The sequence below is a fragment of the Cervus elaphus genome, chromosome 13 (assembly GCF_910594005.1).
Source record: "Cervus elaphus chromosome 13, mCerEla1.1, whole genome shotgun sequence".
Lineage (NCBI taxonomy): Eukaryota > Metazoa > Chordata > Mammalia > Artiodactyla > Cervidae > Cervus > Cervus elaphus.
The window spans coordinates 13402785-13415869 of NC_057827.1; positions in this window are offsets into that span (position 1 = coordinate 13402785).

Sequence of the window (13085 nt, forward strand, 5' to 3'; positions counted from 1 at the left end):
AGATGACCATTATATCTACTACTGTGGGCAAGAATCCCTTAGAAGAAATGGAGTAGCCATCATAGTTAACAAAACAGTCCAAAATGCAATACTTCAATGCAGTCTCAAAAAAGACAGAATGATCAGTTTGTTTCCAAGGCAAACCATTCAATATCACAGTAATCCAAGTCTATGCCTCGACCAGTAATGCTGAAAAAGCTGAAGTTGAACCTTTCTATGAAGATCTACAAGACCTTCTAGAACTAACATCTAAAAGGTCACTACCTCTAAGAGGACACTAAAAGGTGTCCTCTTCATTATAGGGGACTGGGATGCAAAAGTAAGAAGTCAAGAGCTACCTGGAGTAACAGGCAAATTTGGCCTTGGAGTACAAAATGAAGCAGATCTAAGTCTAACAGAGTTTTGCCAAGAGAATGCACTAGTCATACCAAACACCCTCTTCCAACAACACAAGAGAAGACTCTACATATGGACAACACAGATGGTCACTACAGAAATGAGATTGATTATATTCTTTGCAGTCAAAGATGGAGAAGATCTATACAATCAGCAAAAACAAGACTTGGAGTCAACTGTGGCTCAGATCATGAACTCCTTATTGCCAAATTCAGACTTAAATTGAAGAAAGAAGGGGAAACCACTAGACCATTCATGTATGACCTAAATCAAATCCCTTATGAATATACAGTGGAAGTGACAAAGAGTTTCAAGGGATTAGATCTGATAGACAGAGTGCCTGAAGAACTATGGATAGAGGTTTATGACATTGTAGAGGAGGCAGTGATCAAGAACATCTTTAAGAAAAAGAAATGCAAAAAGCCAAAATGGTTGTCTGATGGGCTTTACAATTACCTGAGAAAAGAAGAGAAGCTTAAAAAAAGGAGAAAAGGAAAGATATACCCATCTGAATGCAGAGTTCCGCAGAATAGCAAGGAGAGATAAGAAAGCCTTCCTCAGTGATCAATGCAGAGAAATAGAGTAAAATAATAGAATGGGAAAGACTAGAGATCTCTTCAAGAAAATTAGAGATACCAAGGGGACATTTCATGCAAAGATGAGCACAATAAAGGAGAGAAATGGTATGGACCTAATAGAAGCAGAAGATATTAAGAAGAGGTGGCAAGAATACACAGAAGAACTATCCAAAAATATCTTCAGGACCCAAATAACCATGATGGTGTGAGCACTCACCTAGAGCCAGACATCCTGGAATGCAAAGTCAACTGGGCCTTAGGAAGCATCACTACGAACAAAGCTAGTGGAGGCGATAGGATTCCAGTTGAGCTATTTCAAATCCTAAGAGATGATGCTGTCAAAGTTGCACTCAATATGCCAGCAAATCTGGAAAACTCAGCAGTGGCCACATGATTGGAAAAGGTCAGTTTTCATCCCAATTCCAAAGACAGGCAATGCCAAAGAATGTTCACAATTGCACTCATCTCACACACTAGCAAAATAATGTTCAAAATTCTCCAAGCCAGGCTTCAACAGGACGTGAACCGTGAACTTCAGATGTTCAATTTGGATTTAGAAAAGGCAGAGGTACTAGAGATCAAATTGCCAACATACGTTGCATCATCAAAAAAGCAAGAGAGTTCCCAAAAAAATCTACTTTTGCTTTATTGACTACATCAAAGCCTTTGCGTGGATCACAACACACTGTGGAAAATTCTTAAAGAAATGGGAATACCAGCCCACTTGATCTGCCTCCTGGGAAATCTGCATGCAGGTCAAGAAGCAAGTTAGAACTGGACATGGAGCAACAGACTGGTTACAAATTGGGAAAGGAGGATGTCAAGGCTGTATATTGTTATCCTGCTTGTTTAACTTATATGCAGAGTACATCATGAGAAATGCTGGACTGGATGAAGCACAAGCTGGAATCAAGATTGCTGGGAGAAATATCAATAACCTCAGATATGCAGATGATACCACCCTTATGGCAGAAAGTGAAGAAGTAAAGAGCCTCTTTAAGAAATTCAAAGAGGAGAGTGAAAAATTTGGCTTATAACTCAACATTTAGAAAACTAAGATCATGGCATCTGGTACCGTCACTTCGTGGCAAAAAGATGGGGAAACAATGGAAACAGTGACAGACTTTATTTTTGGGGCTCCAAAACTACTGCAAATGGTGACTGCAGCCATGAAATTAAAAGAGGCTTGCTCCTTGGAAGAAAAGCTATGACAAACCTAGACAGCATATTAAAAAGCAGAGACATTACTTTACTAAAAAAAGGTCTGCCTAGTCAAAGCTATGGTTTTTCCAGTGGTCATGTATGTATGGATGTGAGAGTTGGACTATAAAGAAAGGTGAGCGCTGAAGAATTGATGCTTGTGAACTGTGGTGTTGGAGAAGACTCGTGAGAGTCCAAGTGACTACAAGGAGATCCAACCTGTCCATCCTAAAGGAAATCAGTTCCGAATATTCATTGGAAGGACTGATGCTGAAGCTGAAACTCCAATACTTTGGCCACCTGATGCGAAGAACCGACTCATTTGAAAAGGCCCTCATGCTGGGAAAGATTGAAGGTGGTAAGAGAAGGGGACGACAGAGGATGAACTGGTTGGATGGCATCATGATGCAATGGACATGAGTTTGAGTAGGCTCTGGGAGTTGGTGATGGACAGGGAAGCCTGGTGTGTTGCAGTCCATTAGGTCACAAAGAGTCGGACACGACTGAGTGACTGAACTGAACTGAATATGTTTCCATCTTTATCCTGTGATAGTATAGGATGTGTCCCACTCTTATCTCCTCACTTATTTCCCTGATCTTCTCAAACACAGAGGAACTTTGCCTTTCCCCTCTCACTTTTGGATGGTTGGTCAATCTCTCCTTCTCTCCTTAGTGTCCAATCAAAGCCAAATAGGCCCTAGCAGTTCCTGTATTGAAAGTAGCTTTTCCTGACCACATATGCAGTTACTATCTTCCCTTTGGGCTACAGATTTGTATGCATATGTGCACATGTGTTATTCCCACTTGAACATCACAGTAATGTCCTTATTAAGATGCACACAAACAGACATTTCTCCATCCTTCCCACCTCTTAATTATTGCCCTCCTCTCAGCTTCAACACATCCTCCATAAGCATCATCATGCAAGCATTTAAGCCAGAAGTCATGGAATAATTATTAATTCTTCCCTTTCCCACATCTTCTTGGCTTGTTATCAAAGAAGTACCTTTAATTTTCACAGCCAAAATGTATTTCTTATCTTTTGTCTTTCTTTCCATCTTACCAATATCATAAGTCAAATTACCGTTTTATGTGACTGACTAAAATAACCTTTTAATGGGTCTCTCCACCTTCTTGATTGCCCTCAATCATTTTATGTGTTCAATAGAAATTACTGAGAGCCAACAATAGTTAGTAAAGAATCTGCCTGCCAACGCAGGAGACACAAGAGATGTGGGTTCGATCCCTGGGTCGGGAAGATTCCCTAGGGTAAGAAATGTCAACTCTTCCAGTATTCTTGCCTGGAGAATCTCACGGTCAGAGAAGCCTATTGGGCTAAAGTCCATGGGGTCACAAAGAGTTGGACATGACTGAACATGCACTCAGAATAATATAAGACACTCCTAGAAGCTTTGGATAACCAGTGAAGAAAACAGCCAAAACAATCTTATCCTCGTGGACCTTATATTTTAGTTGGGAGTACATGGAGGGTATTATGCTAAGTGAAATAAGTCAGATGAAGAGAAATAAATACTATCTGATATCACATATATGTGGGAAATAAAAATCTAAACAAACTGGTGAATATAACAAAAAAGAAATAGACTCACAGATATAGAGGTTACCAGTGGGGAGAGGGAGAGGGGAGGGGGCAATATAAAGGGTAAGGAATTAAGAGGTATAAACTATTAAGTATGAAATGAGTTACAAGGAAATATAGTACAATACAGGGGAATTTTATTACAACTATATATGGAGTATAAGCTTTAAAATTATGAATGACTGTATTGTACACCTATAACTTACATAATATTGTACATCAAATATACTTTAGCAAAAAAATAATCATAATAAAGAGTCACACTAGAAGGAAATTAATTCTATGGCTAAAATATATAGAAAGCTAGAGAGGAATGATGAGAAACCAAGATTTCTAAATGAAGACTATGTGGGTACATTACAATTTTAAATATGGTGGTCAGAGTAGGCCTGGTTTGAAAAGTGAAATTTGACCAAAAGTTGAGGAGGCAAAATACTGAGGAACAACAAGGAGTCTGCTGGAGCTGAAACAGAAGGACTGAAGGGAGATGTGCTAGAAGGTAAAAGCAGAGAAAGGCAGAGGGGGTGGGAGAGCAATGACAGCAGGTATGAAGTGCCGGAATTGTTGTTAACTTTTCTTCTGATTAAGATGGAGAGCGATGGAAGGTTTTCAGTGGAAGAGTGTCCTTATCTTACATAACTTTAAAATGTTCACTTTGGCTGTTATTTTGGAGTAGATTATAAGAAGAAAATTTCTAGAGATAACACACATTACCCCTCAGATCATATATAGTCTCGAGGGCTGATTTAGGTCTTATGCTTTCACCCAGAGTTAAGGGAAGCCATTGAAGGGATTTTTAGCAGAGTATTAACCTGATCAGATTGTATTAAAAAGAGTTTTCAAAAAATAAAAAAAATAAAATAAAAAGAGTTTTCATATAGTAGCTCATTTAATCTTCTCACCTGTGTGTGTATGTGGAGTGGGGTGGGTGCCATTATGCTTCTTTTCCAGAGCTAAAGAATCTGAAGCACAATAATGTGATGGAATGAGCAATGGCCTCCAAGCTAGCATATTGTGGATCCAAGATTGGAATCCAAGCAAATTGCTTGTAGGATGCCCTGGAGAATGACTACCCACTCAAGTATTCTTGCCTGGAGAACTCCATGGACAGAGGAGCCTGGAGGGTTACAGTCCATGGAGTTGCAAAGAGTTGGACATGACTGAGTGATTAACACTTTTTCCATCATTTTGAACATGTTGAATATGAAGGGCATGGGTCTCTGTGGAGACTTCTACCTCAGGAGGCCCTAATGCTTCTTTGCCAATTGGAAGTGATGCTTCGAATGAGGTCACACGCTTAGATTTAGGAGTCATCAATACATTGACAGTGATTAAATAATTTTAACATGTGACAATATTGAGATGGAAGATATAAAAGAACATGAGAGAGTTTGAAGCCAGAGCCATGAGGGATGCCAAATTCAGTCTGAGGAGGGGAAAATAGGCCCACAAAGCTGAGGGAGAAAATTGGTCAGAGTTAGTCAGGAAAACTGGGGATGATGGAGTCAGAATGTAAAGGAAGAGAATTTTGCACATTTTCCTAATCTTGAGTGCTTCTGAGAGGTAATGTAAAATGAGATCAAAACTGCTCATTGGGTCTGACAACATGGAGTTTACTAGTGTTCTTAGTAAGCATCTTTTGGTGAAATGGAGGGAATTGAAGCTCAATTAAAAGGTTTCTTTATAGTTCTAAAAAATTCTGTGAGTTTTGAATTTTAAGTCTGTCCCCCACGTGAAGAAACAGGGTATGATATCCAGAGTGCTAATTTAAATCACAGGGCCAAAGTGACTTAAGTTTGGTTAAATTTTGAGTAGAAAATCCTATAATATCTTCAGATAAACAGAAATAATATTTTGTTCACTCTTCTGTCAACACTACCCATCTATATGCTGCCTGCCTTTACCTAGAAAATGCCAATGAGCAGTGATCTTGGAGGGTAAAATTAGAAAGACTGGAGGTGTGGATGTCCAGGCCTCTGAAGGAGGAAGATTTTGAAAGCTCTATTTTTCTTACTTACAGAATAAATTTTTCAGGTTATATCTGACCCTCAATCAATGAATGCACATTTATCAAACATGGTACCAGGAGCTTACAGAGCAGGACTTCTTTCAAAACGGGTCTATTCCTGAAAATACACATGTAACTAAACACCTTTCATTAAAGTGTTTTTTTCTCGAAGCAGTTTCCACATGCAGGTTGCTTTCAGTCACTTCTGAAGTATTTCACAAATATCTTTATCAAACTAATCAAAAATATGAAACAAAATATTGAATATGAAACAAACAAAACAAAAATATGAAACAAAATAATATTTATATTGAAATAAAATGATGTATTAATTTGTTATGATTTTCTGCCTATTTGGATAAAAACATTCTAATACCATTATTAGAATTATTTTTTACTTAATTGACTTTTTGGGCAAATATCTGATAAAATGAATTTATGTCTATGCATATTCCTTTCATAGACATAATTTGCTGTAACAGAAGATAAGAATAAGTATCATATTTACATATATGGCTTTCATTGAAGAACTTTTTTACAAATGATTTATGTACTGATTTTCAAAATATACTGTATACACAAGTTTTGTGGGACCAGGTTTAATGTACTAATGGCTATCTTCAGAGGGATATGTGATAGTTTTGGCTAATATTTTTACTTGTACTAGTTATTACAAGTTTAGCTTTTATTTTTATTTGTTTTCTTCTTCTCTGTTTGTGTTGTTCATTAAGCTCATTTCTAAATCAGTCAGGTGAAATGTGAGATGGCAAAGTGATTTCAGGAAAGACAAGGGCACACATTCCTAGGTGTTAAACTTCAAGAATTTCACAAATGTTAGTATTACTGTATTAATTTCCTAGTATCAAATATAGTAAATATTGAGACTGTCAACAAATTTAGCTTCTCTTCTTTTGATTCTTCTTCTTCTTTTTTTATAATTTGTATTGTAATTTTCCATTAATATCTGGTCCATTATCTTGGGGAAACCAGAAACCTCCGAGTGTGGTTGGTTGCACGTAGGAATCTTCCCCCATCTTCCTCAATGAACCTTTTCAGCATCAGTGACTACAATGACACTCTTACTCTTTGGGGACTTTTAAAAACAGGACAATCACAGCACATTCCTTTTCATCTTTGCCTCCCATAATTTTCTTTGGCATGGGTCTTGTCAAAAATGCTTGATTTTTTTCTTCTCCAATTAGAATTCTTCAAAGGAGAGAAAATGAGAGTTGGAGCCCAGATTTCATATCAAATGCTTCTAGGACCATGGCTGCTCCCGCTTTTGAAGTCCCTTCTGCCTACCTCTTGATGCTGCAACCCTCTTAATAACACCATTAGCCATTTCAGCTCCATTTTTCTGACAGGATTGGTGGACAGCAAGGGAGAGCCTTTCATGTAAGACTTTGCCACTCTGCTGCTATGCCTTAAAGATAAAAATTACTCTGATTCATCTGGTCCTAGTATATACATGTAGCTTAACCTCTTTGCTTAGTAAGCAGTCATGGCTATCACTGGGTTTTTCCTGATTCCCTGTTAATTAATGGAGATTAGAACTCTATACAACTAATTTAAAAGAATTACTCAAAGATGTCTCTTCAAAGCAATGTAGACATACGATACAGATTAAGCTCTGAATATTCCAAATAACAAATCCTATTTCTAGTCATCTAATGACAAAGATAAAAATGTCTTAAAATAACTTCCTCTCATAGCTAGAGAGGAGAATAGTAGAATATATTATATATTTATCTTAAAAATTAAAATAAGAAAAAATGTATCATAGAATCCACCCTTTCCATTAGAGGAAGGCGATTTTAATGCTTATAATTTTTGCTGCATGTACCTTCTTCTTCAGAACAGAGTAATAGACAAGCTCCACTTCTTGGTGAAACAGAAGTGGGTGAACTGGATGAATAATATATTTGCATCCATGGACTTGAATGTGAGCATTTGAGAAAGAACTGTGTTTAAGCATATGGCTTTGGCATATACTGAACACTAACTTATTCTATGAAGCTATTAAACAATTTTTACCCTTTGCAATCATCTGACTTTCACACTTGAATATATCTTTTTCTTCTAGAGGAAATTAGCATGCTTGTGCATGGAATAAAAGTAAAGCACTTTGCAGTCATGCTAATTGAGTGCATCTTTTAGCAAACTTATCTTTCTGCGGATTGCTTCTGGTAAAGATAAGATTTGTAAGCATGCTTTTCAATCAGAGTCTGCACTTGTCCTTTGAGAGTTAAATAATATTTGTATTTTGAGATGTGGGTTGTTATCTTAATGGTTGTAGCTGGAGCTTCGGAGCAAAGTACTAGAGCAGTAGAAACTGAAAAAAAGAAATGAGTTGGGACTGGTGTACGATAACCTCATCTTTTCTTGATGTCCCACTCATGGTGCTATTTGACACCCTACACAACTTACCACCTTAGGCAACATTTCTCCTTGTGGTTGATAGGGTTTGCTCTGAAGATTGTGAGAAAACTCAGTGTTAATCTGTTGGGACTTGATGCATTGATGATAGGTAGGTTTAAGGGAAAAAAATTCCTCCTGTTTCTGAAAATCTGGAATTAGGTGCTGTACTCCAAGGTACCTGGAGTTCTCAAAGCTCTTCCAATGGTGGTGGATAAGCTGCTACTTGCTCATATCATATCTGGAAGTGTTCTGATATTGCCAGCAGAATTTCTGTAGGCTTTCTCTGTATTTTGGTGATCTTGTCTGACCATAAAGAAATTTTCACTGCCTTCCCTCCACCTGCACATCAGATGAGTGGCGACAATGGAAAGGTGTAGAGAGCTCTGCTCAGCGGAGCAAGCATCTTGGGAGTCTCGCTGTTGGCTGCAGGGTGGCATGGTAAAGAGCACCCTGCAGGGTTGGCTGCATCCTGGGGAACCAAGACCCGGCAGTCCTCTAGGAATCGCTCAGAAACTGCTGGGGAGCCTTGGAGAAGAGCGTGATAAAATGGACACAATTACTGCCAGGTAAAAATTGCAGAGCAAAACTAATTCCCCAAGTCTCTCTGCTGGAATATCACAAAAATAAAATGACAAATATGAAAACTATTTGCCAGCAAGAACTAATTAGAGCCCTTAATTGGATCTCCTTTCCCAAGAAGTGGCACTAGAGAGATAAATGAGTCAACAAAATCCTTTACTATTTATTATTATTGTGTGTTAAGTAGCTTCAGTCATGTTCAACTCTTTGTGACCCCATGGACTATAGCCCTCCAGGCTCCTCTGTCCATGGGATTCTCCAGGCAAGAATACTGGATTAGGCTACCATACGCTCCTCCAGGGGATCTTCCTGACCCAGGGATCGATCCCACGTCTCCTGCGGCTCCTGCATTGCAGGCAGAATCTTTGTCACTGAGCAACTTGGGAAGCCCCTATTATTATTAATACCCCACAATTTGGAAGCAATCTAATTAAGAATTCATATTTAATTGTAGGCAAAAGTAAGGAATAATTCTAGTTATCGTAAAATATTGCTGGAGACTGAATGGATTTTTTGTGTTTCCAGATCTGTGGTCAGTTAGGGAATTGATCTGAATTCTGCTAGAATTCCTCCATAAAATTGTAACATCCACACAAGGAGGCGTGAACCTGAAAGAGGGCATTAAATCATCTCTTAGATTTAGAGTTCAGCTAAACTTTGGTCTATGGGCCTGTCATTTAACTTTGTGTTGAAACAAAGCTGTGGCCATTTATTTATGTATAGTCCGTGACTGCCTTCCTACTATAACTGCAGAGCTGAATATTTGCAACAGAGACCATAGGCTCACACGTTAAAAATGTTTTCTCCTTGGTTCTTTGCAGATAACGTTTGCCCAGTATTGTCTTAGACAAAAGTAGGGTTTTGGGGCTTGCCAACAAAGATAATCATTCTCAGATAAGATCAAGAGTGACAAGGAGACTTTACCAACTGCATTATAAAATACACAGACAACCTCAATAAGGACAACTACACTAATTATAAACAAGATGAGGGGAAATACCATATTGCCTATGTAAATAAGACACACACCCACAAATAAGGAAAGGACCATAAAAACTGTGGAATAAAACATAACTGAAGAAAAAAATAGAAATGGAGTCTCAAAGTCAAAAGCTACTAGTGAGTGTATGACTTAAGTAAATACTTCAGAGACAAGACATAAGCCAAACTAAAGTTATGGACGTTTCAGAGTTATAAAACAAAACACACAAAAAAGCAGCAAACATCCTTAAATTGTTACTCAGTTCAGTCGCTCAGTCGTGTCCAACTCTTTGTGACCCCATGAACCGCAGCACGCCAGGCCTCCCTGTCCATCACCAAGCCCCAGAATTTACCCAAACTCATGTCCATTGAGTCGGTGATGCCATCCAACCATCTCATGCTCTGTCACCCCCTTCTCTTCCCATCTTCAATCTTTCCCAGCATCAGGGTCATTTCAAATGAGTCAGCTCTTCGCATCAGGTGGCCAAAGTACTGGAGCTTCAGTTTCAGCATCAGTCCTTCCAGTGAACACCCAGGACTGATCTCCTTTAGGATGGACTGGTTGGATCTCCTTGCAGTCCAACGGCTCTCAAGAGTCTTCTCCAACACCACAGTTCAAAAGCATCCATTCTTCGGCGCTCAGCTTTCTTTATAATCCAACTCTCACATCCATACATGACCACTGGAAAAACCACAGCCTTGACTAGACGGACCTTTGTTGACAAAGTAATCTCTCTGCTTTTTAATATGCCCTGTCTAGATTGGTCATATTCCTTCCAAGGAGTAAGTGTCATTTAATTTCATGGCTGCAATCACCATCTGCAGGGTCTGGAGCCCCCAAAAATAAAGTCAGTCACTGTTTCCCCATCTATTTGCCATGAAGTGATGGGACCAGATACCATGATCTTAGTTTTCTGAATGTTGAGATTTAAACCAACTTTTTCACTCTCCTCTTTCACGTTCAACAAGAGACTCTTTACAGTGTTGTTAAATAAAATCAAAAAAGCCAGGGACAAAATGGATATGGCTAAAAATCAAATTGTTGACATGGACAAAAAGCATGAGATAATTAAATGAAAAGAATTAAGGGGTTTTAAGAATTAAAGAAAAGTGAACAAATATGTAAAACACATGAAGATATTCTGATGATATGAATATTTACTATTCTTAAAGCAGAGAACACAATGCAGGGTACAGAAAAAAAAAATTGATATGAAGGAAGAAATAACATTGTCAGCTGAATGAATAGGCCACCTTCAAGGAAAACGTGAAACAGAGCAACAGGCGTCTTATTTAAATTATCAAACTTGTTGAATAAATCAGTAAAAGTAAACCATTTGAAGTCATTTATAATATGGAAAAATTTGATTTAGTCTTAAAATTATCCTTCCCTGCCAGAAGACAAGGGGACAATAATTGATATTAATAGATGCTGAAGCAGATAAAGGGTACCTCAATCAATGCGGTCCCTAACAAGCTGTCCTTCATCAATGAGGGTGTCAGATAAACAACCTAAGTGAATCATGAAAGAATGTACAAAGACACACATAAGAAACTTAATGAAATTCAGAGGAAGAATAAAGAAGCCCTAGAAAACGCTGAGTGAAGCATTAGATGACAGAGGACAACAGGGCGGTGTCTTCAGGCACCGAGGGAAGGAGATGTGGGGACGCACATGTGATACACTGCCCGTCCTGGGGCAGATAGGCATCACACGTTCTCAGACATGCAAGAATTCCAGAACTATGCTTTCCAGGTCAAACAAAAACAAACATGCAAAAGAAATACTTAAGAACTAAAGAAAGAGAAAAATAAGAGCAATAACAACATTTAGCCAGTCAAGAATGAACAGAGAAATAACTAAAAATTAAAAAAAAAACAAAACTAAAAATAGATTAGCCATAATAAAAATAACTTGCAATAGCATTTGTGGCAATCATTAAAAAATAACATGGAGTTGTAGAAGATAATATATAAACATCATCAACTTGGAAAGGGTGAAAATAGATGTTGAAATGAAAATTAGTTGTGGAATGCTAATTTTAAACGTTTTCATGGTTAATAGACATTTTGTTTCAGAAAAACAGTATATCTATTTCTATAATCTTTAATATCTAACTAAGAGTTCTTGAGGTGATAAACACATTTATCTGAAGTTGAGTGAATTAATAAGTTTTATCACAATTTCCATTTATTTTATGAACTTCAAATACTCTCAAACTTAAAAATTGCACAAATTTAATTTATGACAGTTTTGATATTCATCCATCTATACACACTGATCCATTTTCCACCCATTTAGTCCCCCTTTCCTTCTTTCTCTTTGTTGGTTTATTCTTCAATGCTCTATTTAGATGTTTACACAAGAATTAAAATGAGTGGAGTGACATATACTAATGTCAACAGTAGCTATTTCTATGTAGGAAAATTAAATTTTTTTGTTTCCTTTATTTTCTTGTTATTTGTTTCTTTATTGCTCTGTTAAAAATAATGAATAAGTTATTATTCAAACAAAATATGAATTAACTCATTATTCTCAGCTGTAAGAGTATTTGAATTATATATCTGAAAATTCTGAAAAATATCAGGATCTTTTTTACAAACAGAATTTGAACCAGAAAGCAAAGTAACTTTGAAATAAAATGTAGTAGTCTTATTTGGAGTAGCTAAAATTATAAAATTGACAAAGCCCACCCCTCCCATATGCAGTCTTTCTTATGTTATGACTCTGAACCCAGGAATAGTAGAATTTTTTTTTTTTTCCAAATCTATTATAATCTGTAAGAATCCCATCTGGGCACTACCCTTTGTGGTTTCCCTGATTAAAACTGTTTCTTTCTTGGTCTGGCCTATATTCATATTCTAAGATATTTTTGCCAAGGCATTACTATCTAACTTATTGTCTATTATTTTACAATTTTTGGAAAACACTTGTGTTACAACCCCATTCAATAGAATAATAACTACACAGAAAATGAGAATTATGGACATGAATATGCTGACGATCTCCTCAAATTTCTCATCTTTTTTGGACTACTACTTTAATAAGCAGTATTACAATCTTATTTTTCCGTGAGACCTAAAGAGTCCTTGAATCACATGGTATTTACTTAGAAAGTCAATGAGTAAAGATCAAACTGCAAACAGCTTAGAAAATATCCAATGACTTAGAAACTCTAAAGAAACTCAGAATTATTAATAAAGTCCATTGTTTTAGTCTTGGCAAAATACGATTGAATTTTCTGATTAACCACAGCCTTAGAAATTAGATTCATATCTATTCTCTCTTGAATATTGCCACATTTCTTAATGATAATCCAAACAG